A 16,052-nucleotide genomic window follows, 5' to 3' on the forward strand; every position below is an offset into this window, starting at 1 on the left:
TGGGGTTTAAAGAAGGGATGGTTCTTCACCAGATTAGATATTTACCCAGACCCTAATTCTCCAATGTGATAAACTAGGCTAAAATTCTTCTGGTGCCTGCACCCTGTCACAGAATATCACCCCAAAACATGGAAGCGCCCAAACACCAGATTGAGTTGAACCCCACAGTAAGCCTTATTTCTTCAGGGCCTCAGAATTTCTTTTGCTTTGTTCATGGAAATTGTGGGATATAGGAGAGATAAAGTGTCACCATTAAGAAAGGGTAGTATTTAAATTTGCATATCAATTATGTTTAACCTTTTAGACATATGATATGCTAGCTTGAACTTATGCTTTACATTTGAAGCCGAATTCAACAGCTTAAGTAAGTAGGTTTTCGTAGTTGTAACTTTAAAGGGTGATCTAGCAAGCTGTAAAGATTTTCTAAAACAGTGGAGCGTATTTAGTTTTTTAATGTACATGTTTATGAAACGATTACACAAATGAAACATTTGTGAGTTTTAAATTTCCGGAGACGTATAATTCACCAATAGTTTTCTCTGTAGATGTTTTTCCATTAGCAATCCCAGTTCCATCACCCGCCCAGGATATCACTACTGTTCCCCATGTCATAAAACCTTAGGATGTTCAATAACTGAAACAGCTAATATGGGTTTACTTACAGGGGACATCTTTTGTTCTGTTTTGTAAAGTAAAACTATTGTGAACGCAAGTATTATACACAGTAAGTGTTTAATATAGCATTTGTCAGTCATTGGTTAAGCAGCTAGGACCTGTTTACTCTTGACACCCCAGGTGCTGTGTATGTTGCACTATATTAAAAAAAAAAATGTTTAAGGTGTTTACTGTTTTTGTTTTGATGTATATATTTATAAGTTATTAAAGTGTTATAATCCTACTACTTTGTTGGAGTGCTATATATTTTTAATGTGACACATAATTGTGAAGACTTTGATGTACAAAAAGGCATCCCTGGAATCTTCCGCTTCAGGCTCGGTCCCACACACCCTCACAGTGAGAATCCCCTCCCCAATCACAATACAGAATGGTTATCAGATAGTAGGAACGCGTGTAGTGTGACGGATCTCATGGGGTGGGGGCCTTGATCTACTGTAACTCCTTTGAAGAGGGGTGATTCTTTACAGTTGAGGCCATATACTACATCCGCAGGGCTACGTGATAGCCTGGGACCGGCCTGGACAATCAGACACAAAGGAAGAGGAATGTCAGAGGGTGCGGTAGTGAATAGGGTGAAAGGGTGGTGTCGGGCGGGCACAGGGTGTGATTCTCAGGGAAGAGCAGCGCAGATGGGGGGAGGTTTATGGCCCATGCATAAGACAGAGAGCGGGGTGACCAGTGCGTGGGGGAGATGCTTGCAAGGGTGGGGACCCATGCTGAGGATCGGCAGAGTGCAGAGAGTGGGTCTGGTCAAGGCATCTAAAATGGCTGCCGTGCACGACAAAAGTGTAACATTGGAAAAAAAGCAAGATGGCGCAGACAAAAGGGTGGTGTCGTGCGGGCACAGGGTGTGATTCTCAGGGAAGAGCAGCGCAGATGGGGAGAGGTTTATGGCCCATGCATAAGACAGAGAGCGGGGGTGACCAGTGCGTGGGGGAGATGCTTGCGAGGGTGGGGAGCCATGCTGAGGATCGGCAGCGTGCAGAGAGTGGGTCTGGTCAAGGCATCTAAAATGGCTGCCGTGCACGACAAAAGTGTGCCATTGGAAAAAAAGCAAGATGGCGCAGACAATGTTTATCAATACGAATTAATTTATAACAATTATTTTTAACAATATATTTACTCGCAGTGACAAAATGGCGGTCAACACTTCCTGATTTCCTTTGAATCGAACGTTAACAGACGTCACGATCGGCGGCGTGCAGAGAGTGGGTCTGGTCAAGGCATCTAAAATGGCTGCCGTGCATGACAAAAGTGTGGCATTGGAAAAAAAGCAAGATGGCGCAGACAATGTTTATCAATACGGATTAATTTATAACAATTATTTTTAACAATATATTTACTCGCAGTGTCAAAATGGCGGTCAACACTTCCTGATTTCCTTCGAATCGAACGTTAACAGACGTCACGCAGCAAAAAAAAAAAAAAAAAAACGCTCACACGCAGCCGCTGTGTTAGACGGACCGGGAGGGTCGGCCGAGTATAAGGGGAGAGGTCTCCAGGGAGAGCCGTCTCCAGCGATCGTACAGACAAGTAACTTCCCCCCCACAGACGGACACCACACAAGGATAAGGTTAAACGATACTTTATCAGCAATTCTTCGAGTACGGTTAAATGATACAAGGAGGTCTGGACTCAGGGGTCCCCTCGGTTCGGGTCTCTGGTGGGGAAAAGGGGTAGCGGGACAGTCTTGTTACCAATAGGGTGGATGGATAGCTCTCAATCCTCGAGCTCGGCGTTCTAGATGATCGGGCCGCGGCGGAGCCAGCAGGTCCCGAGATGGTTGAAGGTAGCGACGGTCCGCGGCGGAGCCGGCAGGTCCCGATGAAGATGGTGGTACAAACGGTCCGCGGCCACGCCAGCAGGTCCCGACGACGATGAAGGTTACGGAGGTTGCGGCAGCGCCAGCAGGTAGGACGATAGTTCACAAAGCAGGGCTACGGCAGCGCCAGTAGTCCGTCAAGGATGAGTTCTTCTCTGCGTCTCTCGACTCCAAGATACAACTCCTTCCTGCTCTGGAGCTGCCTCAGTTATAGGGCAGGTGCCCTTTGATGTCCGGACCCTCGCACTTGGAGGTCGGGGGGTCCGGGATGAGGGAGTCCAGACACCCAGCAGGGGGGTGGAGCCAGCGCCCGGGGAGGCTGGGGGCGAGCGGTACCTGGCGGGGGAGAGCCATCGACACCTCTTTCTCCCATTGACCTGCCAAGTAGTCCGCTCACCTCCTGGGTGGATGGTGGTGCCGGGATGTCTGAGGCCTGGCCAGGCCCAGGGTTAGGGTCGATCGGAGGCCACGCGGCCTCGTGGTGCAGTGTCCAAGATGGCGCCCGGGTCGGGCGCGCGGGCCAGTAGGGGATCGGGCCCAAAAGGTCGATATGTTCAGAGGCAGGGGTCCCGGAGGGGACGGAAAACGTGGAGTGGTGGGGTGTAGCACTGGAGGGACCGGGCTCGGGCCTGGTCGGGCAGAGGGGGAGCGGGCCCTTCAGGTGGCCTGTCCAACATGCGTCCCCCCCAGCTGAAGGCGGGGAGAGTCACCCATCCTCTTGGGGACTCTCCTCGTCGAGGCGGAAAAAGCGTGACAGGCCATCTACGTTGGCGTGGTCTTGTCCAGGTCGATGTTCCACAGTGAAGTCCATCCCCTGTAGGGAGATGGACCAACGTAGTAGTTTTGGGTTCTCCCCCCGCATCTGCATCAGCCACTGCAGGGGTCGATGATCGGTCTGTACCCGAAAGTGTGTGCCAAAGAGATAGGGCCGGAGCTTTTTGAGGGCCCATACCACGGCGAAGGCCTCCCTCTCGATGGTGCTCCAGCGTTGTTCTCGAGGCAGGAGTCGCCTGCTGATGAAGGCCACTGGCTGATCAAGGCCCTCGGGGTTCAATTGAGACAGGACCGCCCCAATGCCGTGGTCGGAGGCATCCGTCTGGACGACGAATTCCCGGCTGTAGTCGGGGGCCTGGAGCACAGGGGCGGAGCACATGGCGGCCTTCAGTTGTTCGAAGGCGGTTTGACAATCTGGGGTCCAGTTGACCTTCTTTGGTTGATTTTTGGATGTGAGTTCTGTGAGGGGCCCCACTATGCTGCCATAGTCCTTCACGAACCGTCGGTAATAGCCCGTGAGTCCCAGAAAGGCGCGTACCTCGGTCTGGGTGATGGGGGGCTGCCAGGACTGGATGGCGGCGATCTTGAGCTGCAGAGGGGCCACCAGGCCGCTTCCCACCTGGTGTCCGAGGTAGGTCACGGACCCCTGACCAATCTGGCATTTGCTGGCCTTGATTGTGAGGCCAGCTCGCTGAAGGGCCTGTAGCACCTCTCGGAGATGGTGGAGGTGGTCGGACCAGTGGTGGCTGTATACAGCGATGTCGTCTAGGTAGGCGGCACTAAATCCTTCGAGTCCGGCCAAGACCTGATTAACGAGTCGCTGAAACGTTGCTGGGGCATTCTTCATGCCGAAGGGCATGACCTTGAAATGATAATGGCCGTCAGGAGTGGAAAACGCAGATCGTTCTTGGGCCCGGGGTGTGAGGCCGATCTGCCAGTAGCCCGCCGTCAGGTCGAAAATGCTGAGGTAGCGGGCAGCTCCCATGCGGTCGATGAGTTCATCTGCCCGGGGGATGGGATGTGCGTCTGTTCTGGTGACCGCATTCAAGCCCCGGTAGTCGACGCAGAACCGGAGTTCCGGTGTGGTGCCGGGGGTGGCTGCTTTGGGGACCAGTACTACTGGGCTGGCCCAGGGGCTGTCTGAGTGCTCAATGACCCCGAGCGTGAGCATCTTGGTTACTTCTTCTTGGATGCAGGCCCGTACCCGATCTGGTACGCGGTAGGCCCGGTGGCGGATAGGGGGGCTGTCCCCCGTATCCACGTCGTGCACGCACCAGGAGGTGACACCTGGGGTGAGGGAGAACAGGCTGGCGAACTGCAGCAGAAGGTCTCGACATTCTTGGCGTTGTTCCAGGGTGAGGGCCTCCGAGAGTCGGACCCCGTCCACGGAGCCGTCTTTCTCCCGAGTCCGTAGGAGGTCAGGGAGGGGTTCGGAGTCTTCTTCGGCTCCATTGTCCGTGGCCATCAGGAGGCTGAGTTCTGACCGCACGAAATGGGGTTTCAGTCTATTAGCGTGGAGAACCCGGAGGGGGTTCCGTGAAGATTCCATGTCGATGAGATAGGTGACAGGGCCCTTGCGCTCGACTACTTTGAAGGGCCCCGTCCATTTATCTTGCAGAGCGCATGGTTCGGTGGGGGACATTACCCATACTGGTTGGCCGGGTTCAAATTCGATGGAGGAGGCATTTTGGTCATACCACTTTTTCATGTCCTCTTGACTGGCCTCCAAGTTTGCTTTCGCCATCTCCCTGAATCGTCGGGTCTGGTTGCGGAGGGTTAGGAGGTATTTGAAGACATCTGGAGGGTTCTTTAGAGGGGGCATTTCCCAGCCTTCCTTGACTAGGCTGAGCGGCCCCCGTACTGGGTGTCCATACAACAGTTCAAACGGGCTGAAGCCGAGGGACTTCTGGGGGACTTCTCGATATGCGAAGAGGAGGCACGGCAGTAGCACATCCCACTGGCGACGGAGGGGCTCTTCCAACCCCCCAATCATCCCTTTGAGCGTGCGGTTGAACCGCTCAACGAGTCCGTTTCCTTGAGGGTGATAGGGGGTCGTGAATCGGTAGGTGACCCCACACTGTTGCCAGAGGGACTTCATATATTTAGAAATAAAGTTCGTGCCTCGGTCGCTGACGACTTCTCGGGGGAAGCCCACACGGGAGAAGATCCCCATCAGGGCCCGGCCGACTACCGGGGCTGTCACAGTACGCAGGGGAACAGCCTCGGGGTAGCGGGTGGCGTGGTCCACCAGTACCAGGATGAACCGATGTCCTTGTGCTGTACGGGGGTCCAGGGGCCCCACAATGTCTATCCCGACCCTCTCGAACGGGGTGGTGACCACTGGAAATGGTTGCAGGGGGGCTTTTAGTTTGCGGCCGCTCTTCCCACTGGCTTGGCACGTGGGGCAAGATCGGCAATGCTGGAGTACATCATTCCTCATTTTAGGCCAGAAGAAGTGGGTCACTAGGCGGCTGTAGGTTTTATCCTGACCCAGGTGTCCAGCCAGGGGGACATCGTGGGCCAGATTTAGCAGGAAGTCTCTAAAGCGGAGGGGCACCACTAGCACTCGACTGGCCCCCAACTCCGCGATCCTCTGTTCACTGTATAGCAGATCATTGTCCCAATAGACCCAATGGGTTCCGGAGGTATCCCCTGCGCTCTGGGCGAGGGCTTGTTGGCGGAGTCCCTCGAGGGAGGGACAGGTCTCCTGCTCTTGGCGAAACTGCTCTTGTGTGGGTCCCCCCTCTTGATGCCACTGGTCGAGGCCAGAGAGGTCCGGGGGTTGAGCTGGTTCTGGGGGGACGGCACGGTCGGTGTCTTCTACTGGAGCGACCGGGGGAGGAGGCGCCGGCCATTCAGGTTCTTCGGGTCGGAGATTGGCACGGGCGGCCATGGACCGGGTGGTGACGCACGCCCAGTCCGGGATGCCTAACATCCCCAGGTGTTCTTTTCGTTCTACGGCTGCCCACGGAGAGCTTTCAAGGTCATTCCCCAGAAGGCAGTCTACGGGAGCATCATCTCGGACCGTCACCTTCAACATGCCGGAGACTCCTCCCCATTCGAAAGGGACGCAGGCCATCCGACACAGACTCTCCGAGTTATCGGCTGAACGGACAGGGCAGAGAATATTTGGTAGGAACTGTTCTGGGGTCACCAGGTGACAGCGGACGGCTGTTACACTGGCCCCGGTGTCACGGAGGGCTTCGGCCCGGCGTCCATTGATGCTCACCATTGACTGTACTTCCGGGTGTTAGCGGGTAGGGGGACCCGCGGGACCATGTCTTTCCCCCCTAAGCAGGCTAGACCCATGGCGGCTGGCTCCCATTCTTGATGTTCTTGCTCATATTCTTCTTGTTCCTCGGAGATCTGTTCTTCCCCCAGGGCAGCAGCAGCCACCTGGCGGGGTCTCGGGCTCTGGTTCTGTGGGCAGTTTGGGTCGTTTGCGTAGTGGCCGACTCGCTGGCATCGGTGACACGTGACATTGGCCCTATATCCCGGTCGTGCCGGGGTGTTGCCCCGGTTGGCCGGGGGAGTGGTGCTGGCAGCGGGGGCGGCCGGAGTGCTGTCTCTTCCTCGTCCTTGGCCCCCTCCTCCTCCTCCTCGAGGACGGTGCTGACCGTGGTGGTTTCGGTTCTGTTCATAGGACCCATTTCGGCCCACTCTGGTGATTTCCCACCGGTCAGCTTCGGCTGCGAGCTGCCGTGGATCAGTCAATTTGCTGTCGAGGAGGTGCTGCCGGAGCTCGATGAAGCAATTGTTTGACAGGTGCTCCCATACCATGAGATTGAAGAGCTGTTCGTAAGTTGTGACATTGCTTCCTTTGATCCAACCCTCGAAGGCTCTGCTGAAATAGTTAACGTACTCCACCCAAGTTGTACCCGGGATGCGGGTGCAGTCTCTGAACCTCTGGCGGTACATCTCGGGTGTGAGCCCATAGCGGGTGAGGAGGGCCGCTTTCATGTGGTCATAGGAGGTCATCAGATGGTCCGGGAGCTGTAGCAGGGCATCGCGGCCCTCATTGAGGAATCTCCCCCATAGACCGGCTCCCCAGTCGCTTCGATCGATCCGGTGGGAGGTCATAGCTATTTCGTAGGCCTTGAACCATTGTTGGATGTCGTCCTCTCGGAAGTATTCTTGAACGACATCCTTGGGGATGTGTACCTTCTTATCTGTTGCTTCTGGGGTGCGGGGTTGCTCGGTCGCCCCTGATTCCTTGTTCTGCTTACGTAGGTCTATCTCAGCTAATTTGCGCTCATGTTCATATGCCAGTCTTTTTTCCTCGAGCTCTCTTTGTCTCTGTTTTTCCTCTCTTTCTTCTCGGAGCCTCAGATGTTCTAAGTTCAGTTTCTGTTCGGCCAACTTGAGTTCACCATCCATTTTGAGCCGGGCCATTTCTAGTTCATGTAGTCTTGTTCTTTCTCGTTCCTGGATCTCGTCTTGCGAGAGGCCCGTTCTTCGCTCCTCGGGAGCCGCGGTGTCTTTTTCTACTGCTGCGATATTTTGGTCCGGGGGTCTGACGGCCCCGGTTTCTGCCCAGGACTCCAGGGCATGCTTAAAATCGTCTTTGGTACTTAGACCGGTGGTAGCGATACCTAGTTCGATGCAGAACTGTTTTAATTCACGATGGCTGTATTCTTCCAATTTCTCCATCTGAAATTTCTCGGTGGATCCGCTTTCTTTGGTTGTCATCGTGATTTCGTCGTGGGGTGAGCTACTCTCTGTACGATTATGCGGTGATTCGGATCGCGCCGCTGGCCACCAATGTTAGACGGACCGGGAGGGTCGGCCGAGTATAAGGGGAGAGGTCTCCAGGGAGAGCCGTCTCCAGCGATCGTACAGACAAGTAACTTCCCCCCCACAGACGGACACCACACAAGGATAAGGTTAAACGATACTTTATCAGCAATTCTTCGAGTACGGTTAAATGATACAAGGAGGTCTGGACTCAGGGGTCCCCTCGGTTCGGGTCTCTGGTGGGGAAAAGGGGTAGCGGGACAGTCTTGTTACCAATAGGGTGGATGGATAGCTCTCAATCCTCGAGCTCGGCGTTCTAGATGATCGGGCCACGGCGGAGCCAGCAGGTCCCGAGATGGTTGAAGGTAGCGACGGTCCGCGGCGGAGCCGGCAGGTCCCGATGAAGATGGTGGTACAAACGGTCCGCGGCCACGCCAGCAGGTCCCGACGACGATGAAGGTTACGGAGGTTGCGGCAGCGCCAGCAGGTAGGACGATAGTTCACAAAGCAGGGCTACGGCAGCGCCAGTAGTCCGTCAAGGATGAGTTCTTCTCTGCGTCTCTCGACTCCAAGATACAACTCCTTCCTGCTCTGGAGCTGCCTCAGTTATAGGGCTGGTGCCCTTTGATGTCCGGACCCTCGCACTTGGAGGTCGGGGGGTCCGGGATGAGGGAGTCCAGACACCCAGCAGGGGGGTGGAGCCAGCGCCCGGGGAGGCTGGGGGCGAGCGGTACCTGGCGGGGGAGAGCCATCGACACCTCTTTCTCCCATTGACCTGCCAAGTAGTCCGCTCACCTCCTGGGTGGATGGTGGTGCCGGGATGTCTGAGGCCTGGCCAGGCCCAGGGTTAGGGTCGATCGGAGGCCACGCGGCCTCGTGGTGCAGTGTCCAAGATGGCGCCCGGGTCGGGCGCGCGGGCCAGTAGGGGATCGGGCCCAAAAGGTCGATATGTTCAGAGGCAGGGGTCCCGGAGGGGACGGAAAACGTGGAGTGGTGGGGTGTAGCACTGGAGGGACCGGGCTCGGGCCTGGTCGGGCAGAGGGGGAGCGGGCCCTTCAGGTGGCCTGTCCAACACGCTGGAAGACAAGTATCAACATATATGAGCCTCCTCAGCCACCCTCAGAAAAAATAGGGGGTCAGGATACGTCTCCCGTACCCCCTTATACCCATTTCACACATAGTTTTTCCTCCATCTTGTAATTTAATTAAAACGAAACACAAAATGGCGAATTCCCATTTCGCTACCTGTTCGCAACCCGGTTCGCGAACCGGAAAGCGCTTCTACCGCAAAAAAATCAATATTTTTTTATTTGCCCCACGGGACCCTTTAATAACCCCAACATCATTCCTAGGGGGTCAAGAAGGGTCTACCTTGCCCCCTTTCATTAAATTCCCCCTTCGTTTTTCTCCTCCTCTTGTCTCTCGATCCTACCGAGAGACAAGATGGTGGCCTCTCTGGACTGTTTAGAATGTTGACAGACACCGGAAAGCCAATCAGCTTCGCTACGCAAAGTTCCGTAACGCAAAAAGTACGCGAACTGGAGCGCTATCCGGGACGCTGTCACAGATATATAATTTTTTTTAAACGTTAATTTCTCAAAATCCACTGGAGCACATATATTGAGACCCAGCAAAGGTACATCGGGCTACCAGTCCCTACAATTTTGCCAAGTTTCGTGCAAATCCATTCAGCCGTTCGAGCTAAAAGTGAGGCCAAACGCCCTATGGAAAACTCAATGTTAAAAACGCGTTTTGGGACCCCCCTTTTTTCTCGGCCCCCCCTTGACGAAACCCCCCCAAATTTTCAGGGGCTGCTCAGAAACAAAATATGCCATTTTCCTGAAAATTTCAGCCGATTCCGTCCACAAACGCCAAAGTTATTAAACATAGAATTTTCAAAAGTTACATAGAGAAAAAATCCTAACTATATATACCTACTGGCGACTGCCAGTAGGTAATATATATATATATATATATATATATATATATATATATATATATATATATATATATGTACATATATATATTTTCTGTATAGATTCTGTCAGTATAAATTAGCTGTGTACTGTGTTTTAAATTATGTCTTTACTAAATTGTAGATTATTCAGCTATATCTTTCAGCCCTACTAACGAGAATATATATCTACTCCCCACAGGAGGAAAGGAAGGGAACCCGCCACAAGCTGGTGGCAGCTGAATCCTTACCCTTTTCTTGAGACCATCCTCTGTCACACTCTAACGGCCACATGCATCATTGTAAGGTTTTGCGATTCCTTATTTGCGATTTTTAGGGAATCGCAAAGAAGGAATCGCAAAATGGGATGCATGATTTTAATCGCATAATATTTGCGATTCGGTAAAAATCGAAATTTTTACCGAATCGCAAATATTATGCGAATTCTAATTTGCGATTTCGCAATTCCCATTGATGCCTATGGGCAAAAAGCACAATAGGAATCAATGGGAAGGCATTGACATTTTGCAAATTTCAATTAGCGATTCGCAAAATGTTAATGCATTCCATGGGCGCAGGGGTGCACCCCTGAAATGTATTGTAAAGTGCATGTTTCAACTACACATGTCCTAAGGACATGTGTGTCTGTAACATGACAGTGTTTAAAATGCAATTTTGAGCATTTTAATACTTTTTCGCAAATTACCACGAGATTCACCCTCGTGGTAATTTGCACCCCCTAATTGCGAATTCGCAATTTTAAAAGCAATCATGCATTGCTTTTAAAGAATCGCAAATTTGCGATTCCTTAAAAGCAAGCGCATTTTTGGAATTCGCTAAAAATAGCGAATTTGCCAAAAATGTTTGATGCATCCCAAAAACCTATTTAGGAATCGCAAACGGCTGAATTTACCGATTCGCACCGTTTGCACTTCCTAAATAGGTTGATGCATGTGGCCGATTGTCACAGATAAGATTTTAACTTGCACTTTGTTTATTTTTAAATAGATGGGTATGACACACAGGGGGTATACACAGCAAGAGGTACGATTCATGTGACTTGGACGAACTTGAAATTATGTTATTCATTTTTCTGTCTAACCAAAAACCCACTAACAAGGGTTGGAGTAATTTTAGAAATGTTAGTGTCTCAGGTATATTGTTGTCAGTATAAAGGTTATACCCACTAGCTAGGGTGTTAGTTTAAATGTTGTGAGATGATGACACTTTGTCTATCTGTATTGCTATTGAAAGAGCCTATACCCACTAGCAAGGGTGTTACTTGAGGGTGTAAATTAAAGATGATTTACTTTTCTGTCATTATGTTCTGGAACGAGCGCTACTATTAGGGATTTCAAGTGGCTCAGTTCCCCTTACCGCAAGGAGTACATGCGCACATGACATATGACAAAAGTGGCCAATAGCTCCTGGGAGTAAGGAGTGTACGCCCACAAGGTGCAAAACAAACTAACGAGAATACCACGCTCTCTGTCACTGGACATAACACATCTCTCACACTCAAACATGAATTAGACGTAGAACAACCTTTATAACGCAACTTTTAGCACGCAGTGCTATTACAACGCAGACTTTAAAACGAAAACCATTACAACGCATTACACTGGGGGGCGCTCTAGGATAGGGAATAGTTTTAATTTACTATCCAACACCTTCCCTAGTGTCCACGGGGACTGGTGTTGGAATAGTAAATTAAAATATTCACTATCCAGCACCCCCCAGTGTAATGCGTTGTAATGGAATGTGTTTTAAAACTTGCGTTGTTACAGCATGCGTGGTAAAAGCATGCGTTGTTACAACGTACATCTGAATTAGACAGCACTGACAATAAGGGACACGCGTCATTTATCCTATTGAATAGCTTTCCGATTATGAATTTTGTGTTGTTTGAAGTTTATTTTGACATTCAAAGATGGCGCCCGTATTTAAAGTACATGTTATACATGAAGTCCGTTTTCAATGTCAATGAGTTACTTCATGTAAGGACGAGGCTGTGTTTTCTTACGCTGTGTGAACAAGCCACTACGGTGGCGAAACGCGTCACTGCGGGTTTATGACTTAAATAAACACCCAATTTGCTGCACCTTTCCTGGTTGTCGTTGTATCAGTCTAACTCTGAGAGCGTGAGTGTAACTGCGGTTTTCTGGAATATTGATTACCGGCTCTCTCTGCCGGTCCCACGCCACCCCGAAGATTGGGAGCGGTCAATGGAGTAACTTGGAGGAATAAAATATTATATATATATATATATATATATATATATTGCTTACTTTCCACGGCTCTTTCACGGCGGAACCTCCCACAGTCCGGTGGCGCCTTCACGGCTGGCAGAGCCCCGCCAGTCAATTATTTTCCATAAAATTCCAAGTTAGACGCGCACTCAGAGGTAAAGTGTACACAGTGTCGCTTTATTTGCTGTTACGCGTTTCGGAAGCCAAAACTCCCTTGCTCACACAGCAAGCCATTAGCTTTCCACCAGTTACATACACACTGCGTGATAGCCATAGAAACAGGACTGTACACATTTCGTTTTGGCTGACATCTTTGAGTGTGCTTGTTTTACAATGTTCTTGTACACACAATGTCTCTTTTTACACAACCACTTCTCCATAAAAGTGATTAAGTACATTTCATAATTAGTTATTATGTCACATTTCATTCGCCACAGTGGCTGATTGTGCAGTTACTGTTTCTAAACCCCTCTTCTTTCGCCTAGTGGCTTAATAAGGGTTCAATGTCTCTGGTTTAAAGCTTTATCTTTAAAAACAAAAAGAAAAGGTGCAAAAAACGTGAACTATAAGTGAAGAAATTTCTACTTAGTGAAGAAGTCTTCTACTCTATTTTCGTGAATCTTCTGGGTGACAGGCTCAATTCCTCGTGAAGTGCACGTGATCCCTAATATATCATCTTGATTCCGCCTGTTAGAGTAAAACAAAAATTAAAATTACAATCTTATTCTCATTAAAACATATTTCCAGCATAGATATTTAAACCAACATTCCTTCATTGTGACAAACATATATGGGTTTCATAAGTACAGGATTCTTACTTTGTTTTTTCATGAATCATATAGATGAACTACCAATTCCTCATGGTCATTGTGCCCATTCGGTTGTCGTGTTTCTAGTTCTAGAATCCATTTAGACTCCTTTTTCCTCAACTGCATCTCTCTGTTACCCCCTCTCTGATTTTGCCTCACCTGTTCGATTGCAAAGTATGTTAACAAATTGCAATTCGATCTGTGATGTTGCGCAAAGTGTCTTGCGACTGGGTATTGAGGGTCCTGATTTGTGATTGCCCTTAGATGTGGCATCACCCTATTCTTGGCCATTACTGTTGTGCTGCCCACATATCTTTTCTTACACGGACATTCAAGCACGTATACCACATGTGTGGAGCTGCACGTAAGGAATTGTGTTATCTTTCTTTTGGTCTTTCCATGAGGGAGATCGAAGTCTTTTATCATAGGGCTATACTTGCAGGCTTTACAGTGCCCACACGGAAAGAAACCTGCCAGATTGTGTTGGTTCCTATCCCTGTAGTCTGTGATGTCTCCCTTCGTGAGTATGTCCCTCAGGCTATGGCTTTTCCTGTAGGTAATGGCTGGTCTGGTGCTTAACTCAGGGCCAATGACAGGATCACTTTTAAGGATGTTCCAATTTTTTGCAATTATTTTCCTTACTTTGTGAGACCCTCTATTGAATGTTAGAATTACCCTGGTGGTATCGTTTTCTTGGGCTTCCCTCTCTTTGGTTATTAAGGTGCTTTCCCTTGTCACATTTTCCATCTTTGCCAGGGCTCTATCTAGAACCCACTTGGGGTAACCCCTCTCTTTGAATCTCTGTATCATTATTCCGCTTTCTTGTTTGTACTCCTCTGTGCTAGAACAATTTCTCCTTGCTCTTAGCAGTTCCCCATAGGGGATGCTCCATTTCAAGGTGTCAGGGTGACTGCTAAGAGCATGGAGGACACTATTGCCTGCTGTCTCCTTCCTGAACAACTTTGTTCTTAAACGGTCACCTTCTGCTCTTACTTCTACGTCTAAATATTCAACCTTGTGTTTATCCTTTTGATGAGTAAGTTTTATGTTGTACTCATTGGTGTTTAGAAGTTTCACAAATTCATCCGCTTCTGCATCATTTCCACTCCACACTACAAAAAGGTCATCTATATACCTTAGCCATACTATGACTTTTTCGAATGCCTGTCTGTACTGGGGGTCATTTTGTATCTCCTCTTCCCATTTTCCCAAGAACAAATTAGCAAAGCTCCGCGCAAAGCTCGTACCCATACAAGTTCCAGTTGTTTGCTTGTACAATTCACCATTAAACATAAATACATTATTCTCCAAACAAATTCTTATCATTTCCTTTAGCATCCTTGTATGCTCTAGGTACATTATGTTCCGTTTTTTCAGATAATGCATGCATGCCTCTATACCATGTTCATGTTCAATGACTGTGTATAATGAGTTTACATCCATTGTTATTAACATGTACTCAGCTTTCCAATATATGGTGTCAATCTTTTTTAAAAAATCTTGGGTATCCTTCACATAGGAAGGTAGCTCCTTCACATGTTCCTGGAGGAAGAATTCAACATATTTTGACACATTTTCATACACACTACCTATGGATGACACTATGGGTCTCCCTGGTGGTCTAAGTGGGTTCTTATGTATTTTGGGAAGAAAGTAGATTATTGGCAATTTGGGATAATCTTTTTTCAAGAAAGTAAACTCCTCCCAAGATAGGAGACCTTCCTCCTGCCACTTGCTCAGGTTAGACCACATAGTTAGGATGTTGTTTTTGTATATGCTACCATTACTTTTACAGTAATAGTTTACATTGTTTAGTTGTCTTGCTGCCTCTGCTATGTACGCCTCCCGATCTTGTATCACCACATTTCCCCCTTTATCTGCTGGGCGTATTATAATGGAGGAATCATTTGCTAGGGATTCAATGGCTTTCTTTTGTTTTACATTTAGGTTGAGACCTCCTCCCTTACCCCTTGGGCAATGCTTGTATTCTATTAGTGCCTTGGTAGTTACATCATGAAAAGTGTCTACATTGTCATGTGGGAGATTGGGAAAGAACACAGATTTGGGTTTGAAACTAGTCATGGCAGCTCTATCTGTAGTTAAGTTCAATGATTCTGTGCCCACCTCCCTGGTGTATGTTCCTGTATTGTCTCCTTCATATAGCAGGTCCTGCGCTATTTGGATGGCATTAGCGTCTCCCACCTCTAATAAGGGCTGACTCGGGGGTATGGGTTCCTGTGTGTTCCAGTTACTAGTGTTGTTCTTGAGAGCATGCCATTTTTTTAGTTTTAATTTTCTTATGAACCGGAATATATCTATCCTGGTCTCACTGTAGTTGAATATCTCTGTCGGACAAAATGAAAGACCCAAACTCAAAGTTTTCTTTTCAACGTCAGTTAACTCTCTACTCGATAAGTTTACTATAGTTTTGTTTACCATCTCATTGTTCTCCATTATTGATTGCGTTTCTTGTAGCCCCCACGCCTGGTTCCCACTGGCTCGCGTTCCACTTCTTTTCCTCTTCCTTTGTTTCCTTCTTTTCCTGCGTTGTTTGCTTCGTCCGTCCCTCTTCCGGCTCCTCTTGCTTTTCCCCGGGGCCTCCCTCTCGTGCCTCTTCCTCTTTGTACTGGAGGGGGTGAGAATCTTCCCGACTGCCGCCCCCTCTTCAGCGCTCGGAATTCGTCTAAATACGTCGGTTTAGATGTGATTATTTCCATCTCGGCAATAGTACTTGTACTGTATATGGAGCCCTCAGTATCTGATCCATCTGCGGTACCTATGTCTTGTCCCGCTCCTTGGCTCTGGGGAGACTTGTTGGACGATGTAGGTTGTTGCATGTCATATAGATGGTCATACTTTTTGCTGTATGTTAGAATGCGCCCGGAGTCATAGTCATTGCAATCTCTATGCAGTTTTCTTTGTTTTCTCAGTTTTATATCTTCTTCATACTGGACCAGTCTGGCTTTCATTTCCTCCTTGTATTTCTTTACACTTGTTTGGTCACTCTCATTGCTGAGTTCTTCCTCTATTTC

The sequence above is a fragment of the Lissotriton vulgaris genome, chromosome 5 (assembly GCF_964263255.1).
Source record: "Lissotriton vulgaris chromosome 5, aLisVul1.2, whole genome shotgun sequence".
Classification (NCBI taxonomy): Eukaryota; Metazoa; Chordata; class Amphibia; order Caudata; family Salamandridae; genus Lissotriton; species Lissotriton vulgaris.